Raw genomic sequence first — 13,140 nt, forward strand, 5'->3', positions numbered from 1 at the left:
AGGTCCCGTTTCTGCCCAATTTCTTTTTTTAAACAACAGAAATTTATTATCTTACAGTCCTGCAGGTCGGGCCTCCACTCTCGGTCTCCGTGGGCCAAACTCAAGGGGTCATAGGGCTGCCCTCCTCGCTGGAGGCTCCAGGGCGAGGCCTTTTATTGTTCATGCAGCGCGTTGGCGGACTTCAGTTCCAGAAGCTGTGGAGTGCCATCGTCTCCACTGCCCAGCTGGCTGCCAGCAGAGGGGGGGCCCAGCCGCTAGGGGCTGCCTGCATTTATGCCCGCATTTCCTTATTTAGTGTGTCCTTCTGGTCCGTCTCAAATGGGAAGCAGGGCTGCTTGGCATAAGGAGCTGCTCCGTAAACTGATTGCTGGAAAGCCCCTGGGGATGCTGTGCTTTAGATTCAACAGCTTTGCACTAAGCACTTGTTGAATTTGGACAAGCCACTTAGCCTCTCAGAGTCAGTTTTCTCATCTATGACACAAGGGAGTTGAGTTAGATGATTTCGAACGTTTTTCCTAACTCAAAACCTTTACATTTAAAAATGCAGTTCCTTCTGTGAAGTCCTCTCTGAGCTCTATGACACAGGTGGTGTCTCCATGTTTTAAAAGTCACGGTGTTTGTGGGCTCTTCTCTTTTGCCTTATGTAACCTTTCAATCTTAGAACATTCTTAGCAAGCAATATAGTTCTTTTGTCCTCAGTGTTTTATTTTGAAAAATTAAAAACCTACAGAAATTTGAAAGACAAATACAATGAATACCCATCTTTCTCTAAATTGTATATATAACATATTACGTATGGGTATAGTATACATATTTTATCTATGGGTAATATATATATGTGTGTATATACACACACACACATACACACCTTTTTTGCTGTTGAAGACATTATGACCCTCAGCAGGCATTCCCTAAACTAAGGACATTCCCCTACCATTATCCCATCTAAGAAAACAATGCTTTCATAATATCATCTGATATATCATCCATATTGGAATTTCTCCAGCTGTATACAAAATAACATTTATTATCTGTTGCTGTTTTTTGATTCAGAATATGATTGAGGTTCATATATCATGTTTTGTTGCTGTCTTTTTAATCTAGAATACCCCTTCCTCCTTTTTTTTTTTTAATGCATTGATATTTTTGAGGAATATGGACTAATTGTCATGTCGAATCCCTCACATTCTGAATTTGTGTTCTGATTTCCTTCTGATTAGATGTAGAGGAACCCTTTCTGGCAGGGCTAAGTCACAGGTGATGTGTGCTGGTCACATCACATCAGGAAGCTCAGTAAGTCAGTTCGTCTAATTATGAGTGTGCAAAGTATGGTCTCTTAGTTAAGGGGATATTTTCCTCTTTAAAATTAGTAAGCATTTCATGGGGTACTTAGAGACCATGTGAATGTACTGTTCCCCAGCAACTTTTCATCCATTAATGATTCTTGCCTGAATCATTTACTACACCGGGGAAGGCGAAATGGTTAATTAAAAAAAATTCTTTCACTCCTTTATAATTAGCAGCTGTCATTCCTCTGTCTTCTACCCCTTCTTCCCCCTCTGTCTCAGTTTCTTTTGAATACCATTAGGAACTCTTCTTTTTTTATTAAAGTATTATTGGTATATAATCTTACGATAGTTTCAAATACACAACACAGGGGTTCCCCATTCACCCATATCATCAAGTCCTCACCCCCTCCAGTGCGGTCACCGTCTATCAACGTAGCAAGATGTTAGAGAGTCATGAACTGTCTTCTCCATGCTGTGCTCCCGTCCAAGTGACTTACCTATATTGTGACTGCAAATTATAGTGCCTCTCAATCCCCTTCTTCCTCACCTTTGATCACAGCAGTCCCTTCTCGGTCTGAATCTACTGCTATTTTGTTCCTTCTGTTTTGCTTTGTTTTTATACTCCACAAATAAGTGAAATCATTTGATATCTGAGGGACTCTATTTTTAATTTCATGTGTTATAATCCTTTATTGTTTTTCATCTTTTTTGATGCTCAAATCATCCCTAATGCAGCTACTGAGCTAGTGGAAGATGCTTCAAATCAGGAGTGGTGTCCCTGGTCTTTGAGCACGCCTTGGCCTTGGGAAGGTGAAGGCAGAGTGCTTTGTTCCAGGCTCACCTTGTATTTTCTGTGCCCCATACCTGGACGCGGCCACTTCCCCCAGCCACAGGGCCTTGGTTCCCTTGAGTGTGAAATGGTATTTCAGTTACAGTCTCTCAGCGTGCTCATTGCCAAGGGTGACCATGTTTCTATGCCTTTTCAGTGGAGATAGCCAGGATTTCTTGGCTCAGAAATTACATTCTGAGTTATATTAATACCTCCAATTAAAATTTAGGACTGTAGGGTTTTCACTAACCACTTCTGTCTGACATATTTCTTTCTTTTCTTTCATGCCAAGAATGTTGGTTCTCAGTGACACCATTCAGGAATGAAAGAATTGGCATCTCATGTAATTACTCATTTGCTTTATTCTGCATTGCATGTATAACAATCTCAGAATAATGGGGGTTTGGAGTGCTGACCCCCAGCGCAGTTGACAATCCATGTATAACTTTTGACCCCCCAAAATCTTAACTATTAATGGCCTGCTGTTGACTGGAAGCCTCACCCACAACATAGTCAGTTAACACATATTGTGTACATTGTATATACTATGCACTATTTTCTTACAACAAAGTAAGCTAGAGAAAGAATGTTTTTTCAAATTGCCACAAGTCTCCAAAAAGTTTTCCAATATTTTATAGAAAAAAATACATGTCTAAGTGGACCCATATAATTCAAACCTGTATTTTTCAAGGGTCAACTCTATTTTCCATAATGTGAAGAATTAAAATAGTTACAAAAATTTTTTTTGTAGTTCTTTCATCCTTAGGATACATCTCTCTAGAGATGTACAATAACATGTTACATGTACATAATTTCAAAATACAGATTTTATGGTGATGAGGTTCAGGATTCCACAGTCTTTGAATAGATGCTCTGTCTGTCTGGCAAATACTGTCTTATTTTAGTTAAGCTTTTGGAGTACCAGGTCTGTGCAAGGGTTTCCCAGTGCCAGAGGATCGGGTAGAAATCATTCTCTATGGGCGAGAAGTACCACCAGGTGGCACCCGAGCACCGTTCAGCAACGTAAGACCAGGTGTCTGAGTTAAGAGTCGTGTGATGGTGAGGCAACAGATTTTGTTGCAAAACAAATGTATTAACTTTAAGAACTTTTTTCCTCATACGTGGATGACGTCTAGCACAGAACTACAAACCCATTATTAAGACCTATCTAAACTATGATAAAATTTTAGTAGTTATCTGCCACGAATACAGTTTTATCTCTCCTGCATACAGCAAATCAAAAAGAGATTTGATTTAGTAATTGTGTTATATATTATTGACCAGATGCTTGAAAATATATATCGACAAATGGTGTCTGAAAATCTTGTCAGAAAAATGCCCTGAACTTCTGTGCAAAGAGGAACTGTAGTCAGTTACTGAGCTGTCAAGACGCCTGCTACCTGGGATTTCCCTGGAGACGCCTCCTCTTCACCCCAGAGGCTGTCCAATTTTGCATGCCCCTTCCAAAAATATGGCGAATGATGAACATAAGACTATTCTACTTTCTAAGAAGATCATATTTTTATTCCCCAAATTAACTTTTTATGAATTCCTTAAGAAGCCATTTGAGTATGTTAAATAAAAATTTGCAGTTTCTACATGTAATTAAAATCCTTTAGATCAATGCTGAATTAATACTGCCACAGAAAGTACCTAACATGGTCATTTATAAATATCAAATCAAAGTTATGTCATCCTCACTGGTATAAATTCATATATCACTGTTACTGCTCCTCACTTTCTCTTTTAACTTAGGATTGTATGATTTTTATTCAGTTAATAATATCTCTCTCCTGTTTAAGTTTTTATTATGGAAATTCAAAACATATAGAAAAGATGAGAATTATATAACAAGTCCATTTCTATTCAACTTCAATAATTATCAGTATTATCGTTTCATCTATACCCTCCAACCTTTATTTTTCCAAAGTATTTGAAGCATTTTTTAAAGCAAACCCAAGATATCATATCATTTTCCCTGTAAATACTTGTTTGTATCACTGATAAATGAGAACTTACAGACATGAAACCACCCACCCACCCACATGGGCGCAATACTGCTGTCCTGCGAGGGGAGCTCTCCGTGTCTCCCCTTGTCTTAAAGCCAGTCAGGCAGTGTGGTTCTCACCGAGATAATATTAGTCTTGAGAGCTTAAAATGGGGATATGCTGTAAAGCGTTGAATAAATAGTTGTTAAAAATAGGTAGAGATATTTTTAAGATGAAATCTATTCTCCATTCCACTGTTTAATTAAACTTTACAAAATCTCATGTACACATCACTAGACAAATGAATCATGTACATTTATGGAGACAGGCAAAGGCCTTTCATTTACATGTATAGGTAAAACCATGTACACTTCTACAAGCTGGATCCATATGTGGCAGTGTGCACATTTCCGTTGTGTTACCACGGTCCGTCTGGGTATGACTGTGTGAACATGACCACACTGCCTGATGGTGTTTGCTGCAAGACTTTCTGGTGCTCAGCGCTGTTGATTCCAGCTTCCATTCTATTTCAGATTGTATGTGATGTAATGCTCACTATAAAAAGCTGACATCAGATAGGGTTGGGAACTGACTCATCACATTTTCTGAAGGTGATTGGTGTTTGGGACTCCCCTCCATGCCCATCCACACTGACATCAGGTTCAGCTGAAGCACGCGTGACCACAGAGTCCATTTACCTCAAATAACCAAAGCTTCAGATCACGCCGCAGAGGTCAGCCAGGACCAGGAGAGGAATGCGATTGCCTAGACTGAGTGTAAGTGATATCGCACGTCCTTTTCAGGATGTGATGTTTAGATTATATCTGGTGGCGCTGAAGAGTAGACAGACAGCTTCATTGCTCTGTGACCTTGTGATACAGCCACGCTATTTACAATAAATATCATATTAACTCAGTGTATTGCTTGTGTGTAACAACGTTGCAGGGTTTTGCCTGGCAGACTATTAACTTAAAATTTAATAGAGTGCACACATTAGATTGCTAGTACAATACAAGGAAAATAAATTGCCATTTCCTCAGATTTAGCTACCCTCTCTGCCCACTCTACACAGAATTAGTCTTATCAGTTTGTGTTAGGTAAACATAGGAAGGGTAATTTGTCTCACCAAAAATCTTTAAATTCTACTTGTTGACTGAAGTTCTAAAACCAAAATCATATTAGCTCCATAGGTTGATAGATTGAATGAATTCTTTGCTCAAATACAAAAATGCCTGAGCCCTCAGCCTTATGAATTATTTATACCTTGATGTGTATATATTTACCTACTATCCTTTTCTCTATGCAAGTCTTGACAAGGAAGAGAGTAGAGCTAGGTTGCTATCAAAAAGGATCTATGCAGGCCATCCTAAGAAGTAGATTTATTGAATAGAATTAGCTCTAGTCAGGATCTGACTAATTTAAAAAGTGCTACATAAATGTATGTTAGCAAGTAGCCAAAAACTGCCTTTTTTTTTCCTATTCAGGCTAAAAAATATTTAATGAAAAATGTTATCAGAAGTGTTTTATTTAACACAAAATATCATAGGCTAATGCAGAGTCTATTTTTTCTAATTCCCCTGAAATATATACTCCAATTATGAAACTTCCAACATCGCCATCTACTGAAAATTGCACCCATAGATAATTGAAAAAGTTCTATTTCTGGTGGAGCCTAGCATATTGGAAGGTGCAAAACTTCTGAGTGAGGTAATTCTGGGTTCTGATTCTAGTTCTGACACTGACCTTGGTCAAATTACTTACCTCTCAGAAATTCAGTTTCTCCAAAATACTATCTCATAATAATGGCTGTGTCGGAGAGCACTCCGCAGCTGAGACAGTGAACCACGAGCAGCTCGCGTCTTGTTTCGGGTCCTCCCAGAAGCTGTCTCAAGGCAAGGACTCAGGCAGAAGCAGTGTGTCTGGGAAGCTCAGAGAAGATGGAGAAAGTGCTGGAGTGACAGGGAGGCGACCAGCAGGAAGTACACGAGTAAGCCAGCTACCGCAGAGGGCACCTGGAGCTTCATTCTGTAGGGAAACTTGGGGAGAATGGGGCAAAGCACCTACTTTAGAATTACCCCCCCCCAGGGTGGGGCAGCTGGGACACGAGGACACCAGCTCGGGGGGGTCAGCCCCGCGGCCCGCGAGTCTGCAGCCTGCAGAGCTGGACGCCGCCGGCAGCTGGACTCCACGGGAGCGCGCCGAGAGCCCGGGGCGTGCGGGCTGAGCACCAGCACGGCCCCAGCATGGCCCCAGCGTGGCGTCTGAAACGGGACAAGGTTGCCCAGGGTTCAGGAGGAGCTACGAAAATACCGTCAAGTTGACCTTCACTAGGACATTCTGTTATTGAAAACCACCCACTTCCTTTCTTAACATGCTTTCTCTTCTGCGTCAGTGTAAGGCCAGCAGCTGTGAAAAAGAGACCCCAGACCACAGTGGTTTAACACATAGAAAGTTTCTTTCTCACGTAATAGTCTAGCGTTCAGTGGAACAGGTCTTAGGGACTCCCTGTGACCTTGTCGGTCCATGACCTGCGAGGGCCGCGTCTTGGTTTGCACGGTCCCACTCCGACGTGCTGCGTGCGGGTTCCAGCCCGCGGGAAGCGAGGACGGGGGCCGGCTGCAGAGGAGCCGCACCCCGGGGCAGCGGAAGGTCCCGAACACAAGGAGCAGACAGCACAGGCCCCGGCACCTTTGGAGACCCCCACCTGCGATCTGGACTACTTTAATTCAAGAAAATCAGCATTTTCTTAAAATATAGTTAGAGATTATGTACTATTTTTCATAACTCTGAGCGCAGAACCCCTCACGTCATCCATTAGCACCCCGGGGGGCTCAGACATTCTGCACTCTGAAGTTGTTTTATCAAGTTGTCATGCACAGAGCTGTGGGCTTCCCTGCGCTGGCTTTCATTCACTGCATTTCAGTTCTCTTCATGGCAAAGCAGTAGACATCACTCAGTAGGAGGTAGAGGGGCGGAAAAAAACCCGAGCTAAGCTTCAGTTTGAATATATATTATTGAAAAATCAACACACTGATGTATACAAATGTGCTAGAAAGGGAGGAGACCAGGAGTGGGTCTAGGTGAGTGTGTGGCTGGGAGAAGAAGAGAGGTGAGTTGACATCTAAGTCTTGTCATCAGTACAACTTTGTGACTCGGTTTCATTGAAAGATGTCAGACAGATTGACAGATTCATACTGTGTCTCCTTTCTGTGATTTGTGAGATTTACAAAAGCTGAATCAGGCCAAAAATAGATACTGTACTCTAAGATTCGATAGACAGGGCTGGTTGTCCACAACCCCAATTCTCCCTTTTCCCGTCATAATTTATAGCTGGGTACTGATTCGCAGCTGGCTGGTATTTCCCAAGACCCTAGCAGTTCGATAAGGCCCTGGGACTAACTTCTCTCCACGTGAGCAGAAACATGTGTGCCCACTGTGCATGTGTGCTCAACATACAACTTGAGATTCTCATAGATGTATTTCGATCACCTACACCATTTCTGTCATTATAACATGAATATTTGAGAATCGGCTAATCTCCACTTTATGTACACAGGGCACTCTTGTCTAATCCTCATTTATCTGCATCTCTGATTTATCCAGACCCCTCCAAAAAGACCCTTCCTTTTCCCATAAGCTCTTTCATTACAGAAGAATATTTCTGATTCTTTGTCCTAATCCTTTCATTACAGAAGAATATTTCTGATTCTTTGTCCTAATCCTGTTTTGTGTTGTTCTAATTATAATTGTGTGTATTCTAATTATATCTCTATCACATCTACTAGATGAAATATCTTGAAGGGAGGGACAAACTTCCAACCTTTTATCACTAGGAACAAGCCTTGTTCACTGTTGATACTCAATGAATGTATACTGATAAAATTATAATTTATAAAGCAGAATGTCTCCCTTACTCGGCTTGTCAAGTCCCTTTTCACTCATAGGAAAAGTCTAAAGATGTTTTAGAGAACTCCCAGATTTCCACACAGTTGTCTTTTGTTAAACCCCATCTAATCTGCACATGCAATACGGAGCTGTGTTCCCGGCGATATTCCGTCATGCAACAGAAATTCCTAAGAAGTCACCCTGGAAATCCAGGGGTTTAGGGTTTGGAGTGAGTAGCTTTGGTTGATGAATTAACAAACTTTTAAGCTTTTTGAACTCAACCGTCTGTTCCTTTCTAAATGATTTTTTTTGGGTGAGGATTTCTTCTTCCCCGCAGGAAGACACTGCCTCGCATCTTCGCTGCTGTTTAAAGCACAGTTGTTCTCCAGTAGTTCATTCTTCACATCGCACAGAAGCTTCAGATGCTTTCCTTAGGTTCATTAATCATAAAGGAATGAGAAGCCCTTGAAGAAGCCCACCTGGCCTCTCCTTTTTCGGTCCTTCCATGACCCTGATGGCTCAGCATTTGTGTACTTTTCTGCCTGTGCTTGGAAGCTTGTGCATTGGTAGAGAGAACTTTTTTTTTAGTTGGGGTCGTCGGAAATCACCCAGAGTAACAATATAGGGGAGCCGTGTAACTGCCCCCGCTGCCTGGGGCTAAGTAGAAAGAACAGAGCAGTGAACTCATTAGAATGTCCTTGTGAAACATCACAAGCTTGGGGCCTCTCAATAATCCCTGCTCAATACTGGGAACCATTTAATGCACTTTAGAACATTAAGACTGCAGTTTAGGTTCAAGATACTTAAATGAGTAAGTAAAGCCTAAGTGGAAACCTGATATATCACAGTTTTGGGCCTTTCAAAGATAAGGTCACAGAGCTATGGCATACTCAGACCAGGACCTCGGGTCTAAAATCGGATGGACCTTGACCTCTGAAGATCTGATTGTGATGGAGTATCTTACAAGGGCATTGGTTTTTTCAGTTTATCAAGTCTGTGTTAAGAATCTTAATGTTGAATGACATTAAATACTTCTCTCACTATGAGAATGAGCCATCTTCTATATGTTGATGATTTTATTTTGCAAGCATTAAACTAATGCGTTTACTTCCATTTCCTCCTTTAAGTCATTTATCATTCAGTCTTCTACTCCTGAAGTTGAGTCTCGAGGCCTAGAGGTCCAGGACACGAGGGCAGCACTGGACTCTTTACCAGGACAGCGGGGTTGAGAGCAACGCTATGTGGATTTGAAAGGTGTTTTTTCCCCCCAGTTTCTTTTAGTTTTGATTTAACTTATCCAAGGGGAAATCTGGAAAACTTGGGTCACTGACTTTTCCCCTAATGAAGGGAAGATACCTGCCTTCCCTGCGGCATTAGGGCCGTTTCCTTCTCTGGGCTTTCCTGGAAGAGGAGGGGGCGTGTTACATAGTTGTGTGGGAGGCTTGCTTCCATTCAGGACCTGAGAGAGATCGCCTGTTTCGCTGACCCAGACCCACATGTGCGACTCAGCCCCACCGAATCCGGCTCTGCAGTGGGGCAAGGGGGGCCCTTGGAGCTGAGCTTCCCTCGATGCCCCGTCCTACGTCGCAGAAACAAGGCTGAGTTCTTGAAGCTTCTGGAAGGGGACCTTGCAAAGCAGCTGAACTGGGAGCCAGGGGGCTTGCTCTGTGTCCAGTCTGCCTGTCCCGGCTCACCCGGTGTTCCAGTGTCATCGTAACGTGCCTTCCTGCCGCCTCACAGTCGCTCAGTTTGGATGGTGGTCATCGTCAGCCTGGCCAGGGAGCCTCCTGAGGGGAGGGTGGAGCCGAGGCAGAGGCCACAGCGGGCTGTGGGGCCAGATGGCTGGACGCGAGAAACGTCGCCAAGTGGGGGCCCCACAGTGCTGACCTGGGGCTCTGCTAGCCAGGGACGCTGCCCACCGAGTCAGCTAAGAGGCCAGGCCAGGGGTGCTCCTGTGCTCAGTCCTGAGTGCCGGCAGGTCGAGCAGCACCCAGGTGGGCCTGGACATCAAGCCTAAGACTGGGAAGCTTCAGTGGGGCTCTGTCCACACGTAAACCACGGCCTTCCTCGTGCATCAGACACCACCTTGGTATGTGCGCACGCATGGGGACACACGCGTGTGGCAGAAGGCTGAGGGATGTGCGCCTCTTTTCTAGGCAGCTCAGACCCTCACCCGAAGGGCTGTCTCAGTCACTGAAAGGAGCTGAGGTTTAAGCCGCCTAGGAAACCTTAATCCCCCGCCCTCCAACCAGCTGATGGGGCTGTGAGCGAGCTCAGAGTTTGAGCCAAATTAAAGGAGTTCCATTTTTCTTGGCATGTCTGAGTTGCCGTATGCAGGTAAATTTGTGACCTCTCTAAGTGTACATAAAAGCATTCTTTTTTTAAGTTTCTATATCTTCATTATTATTATTATTATTATTATTTTTTAGATAATTACTTTTTATTGAAGGGTAGTTGACGCACAGTATTACATTAGTTTCAAGTGTACAACACAGTGATAAAACATTTATATACATAATTCTAGGATCCAGCTATCACCCTACCAAGCTGTTACAATATCTTGACTATATTCCTTATGCTATACATTACATCCCGGATACTTATTTATTTTACCATTGGAAGTCTGTCCTTTTTTTTTTTTTTTGTGAGGGCATCTCATATTTATGGATCAAATGGTTGTTGACAACAATAAAATTCTGTATAGGGGGGTCAATGCTCAATGCACAATCATTAATCCACCCCAAGCCTAATTTTCGTCAGTCTCCAATCTTCTGAGGCATAACAAACAAGTTCTTACATGGAGAACGAATTCTTACATAATGAATAAGTTACATAGTGAACAGTAGTACAAGGGCAGTCATCACAGAAACTTTCGGTTTTGTTCATGCATTATGAACTATAAACAGTCAGTTCAAATATGAATACTCATTTGGTTGTTATACTTGATTTATATGTGGATACCACATTTCTCTCTTTATTATTATTATTTTTAATAAAATGCTGAAGTGGTAGGTAGATACAAGATAAAGGTAGAAAACATAGTTTAGTGTTGTAAGAGAGCAAATGTAGATGATCAGGTGTGTGCCTGTAGACTATGTGTTAATCCAAGCTAGACAAGGGCAATAAAACATCTACATATGCAGAAGATTTCTCTCAGAACAGGGGGGGTGAGGTTCTAAGCCTCACCTCTGTTGATCCCCAATTTCTCACCTGATGACCCCCTGCGACTGTGCCTGTCTTAGGTTGTTCCTCCCTTGAGGGATCTTACCCGTCTCTGGCTAACCAGTCATCTTCCAGGGCCATACAGGGAAATATAAAGTTGGTAAGTGAGAGAGAAGCCTTATTGTTTGAAATGGTTAGCTTTTTATTTCTTTGCATATTTATGCCCTGTGGCTTCTATGCCCAGCATTTGTCTTGAGGTATCTTTACCACTTGGAAGAATTATGATACTCGGTAAATTTGATATGAGGCACGAATTCTATTTAAGGGTTGTAATTAGGAAGGAAGAAGAAAAGCTATAGAAGTAGCAGGTGGAAGAAAACATGGGAAGATTGATTATTTCTTTGACATATCTTCTTGTAGAGTAACTTCAGCATATATAGGTTTTAAGCTACTACTTAAATTGCGCACACACATTAACATAATAGGAGTATAGTTACATAACAAAAGCATATCTGTAATTACCAGCCATCTCCAGTGAAACCAAGAAAACCAGTTAGGCACCTTAGGCATTTATGAAAACTTATCTATGATATGGTGGATATTGTCCAACTAAACTTGAACAGTCTGAGAAAAATCCGACAAATTAAAACAACCCATTCCTGGGGAATGTTCACATCCCTTATGTTCTTTTAACAGTAAATAGTCTGTAGTTGTAAGATTTTGGAGCGCTACAATTTGCACTTCTCCTAATTCTTGGTTGAGTTCCAACAGTATAGATCCAGTCAAATTTGTTGTTTTACTGTATGCACAGGCCAGCTTAGATATCTCCTTCCTCATTCCCATGGCAAGTCCAGGAACTGGTGGGATGAGTGCATCTACAGCTGTAGCAGTGCGTGGATCTTTGTTGGGGTTTTTCGATGATCATCTTCTGGCATGAGTCCTCCAGAGAGTGCTGATGTTGGAAGTTCTCTTTCATATCGTATCTTAGTTCATTTTCGGGGTAGCCCAATTAGGCTTTGATCTTCTGTATAAACTCAAACAGACCCTTTGCCTACACTTTTATATGCCCTTTATACGCTTGTGTAGAACTCATTGGAGGTTACCACACAGGAACTGCCCCTTTTTTTTTTTTTTTGGTATCACTAATCTATACTTACATGATGAATATTATGTTTACTAGGCTCTCCCCTATACCAGGTCCCCCCTATAAACCCCTTTACAGTCACTGTCCATCAGGATAGCAAAATGTTGTAGAATCACTACTTGCCTTCTCTGTGCTGTACAGCCCTCCCTTTTCTCCTACCCCCCCATGCATGTTAATCCTAATACCCCCCTACTTCTCCCCCCGACTTATCCCTCCCCACCCACCCATCCTCCCCAGTCCCTTTCCCTTTGGTACCTGTTAGTAGCTGTTATATACACTGTCTGGAGATTCTTTTCTTCTCTCCCTTCTTGTTCCTCCTCCTCGATTCTTCATATGTTGGGTGTTTTGTGCTGTGCTCTTTCTAGGAGTGCTCCCATCTAGAGCAGTCCCTGTAAGATGTTCTGTAGAGGTGGTTTGTGGAAAGCAAATTCCCTCAGCTTTTGTTTGTCTGGGACTTGTTTAATCCCACCGTCATATTTGAATGATAGTCATGCTGGATACAGTATCCTTGGTTCAAGGCTCTTCTGTTTCATTGTATTAAATATATCATACTATTCTATTCTGGCCTGTAGGGTTTCTGTTGAGAAATCTGATGTTAGCCTGATGGGTTTCCCTTTATAGGTGACCTTTTTCTCTCTAGCTGCCTTTAACACTCTTTCCTTGTCCTTGATCTTTGCCATTTTAATTATTATGTGTCTTGGTGTCGTCCTTCTTGGATCCTTTCTGTTGGGGGTTCTGTGTATTTCCATGGTCTGTTCGATTATTTCCTCCCCCAGTTTGGGGAAGTTTTCAGCAATTATTTCTTCTAAGATACTTTCCATCTCTTTTCCTCTCTCTTCTTCT

At 42.2% G+C, this 13,140-nt stretch overlaps 1 protein-coding gene across 1 annotated transcript in view; it reads left to right on the forward strand.

Moving 5' to 3' along the window:
• Positions 1–7,790: 7,790 nt before the first annotated feature.
• Positions 7,791–13,140, forward strand: part of FILIP1 (filamin A interacting protein 1) — a 156,018-nt gene continuing 150,668 nt past the window's right edge. Inside the window, exon 1 of the mRNA XM_057494328.1 lies at positions 7,791–10,080. The gene's annotated coding sequence lies outside the window, so the exon portion shown is untranslated. The remainder of the gene's footprint in view (positions 10,081–13,140) is intronic.

The sequence above is a fragment of the Manis pentadactyla genome, chromosome 16 (assembly GCF_030020395.1).
Source record: "Manis pentadactyla isolate mManPen7 chromosome 16, mManPen7.hap1, whole genome shotgun sequence".
Classification (NCBI taxonomy): domain Eukaryota; kingdom Metazoa; phylum Chordata; class Mammalia; order Pholidota; family Manidae; genus Manis; species Manis pentadactyla.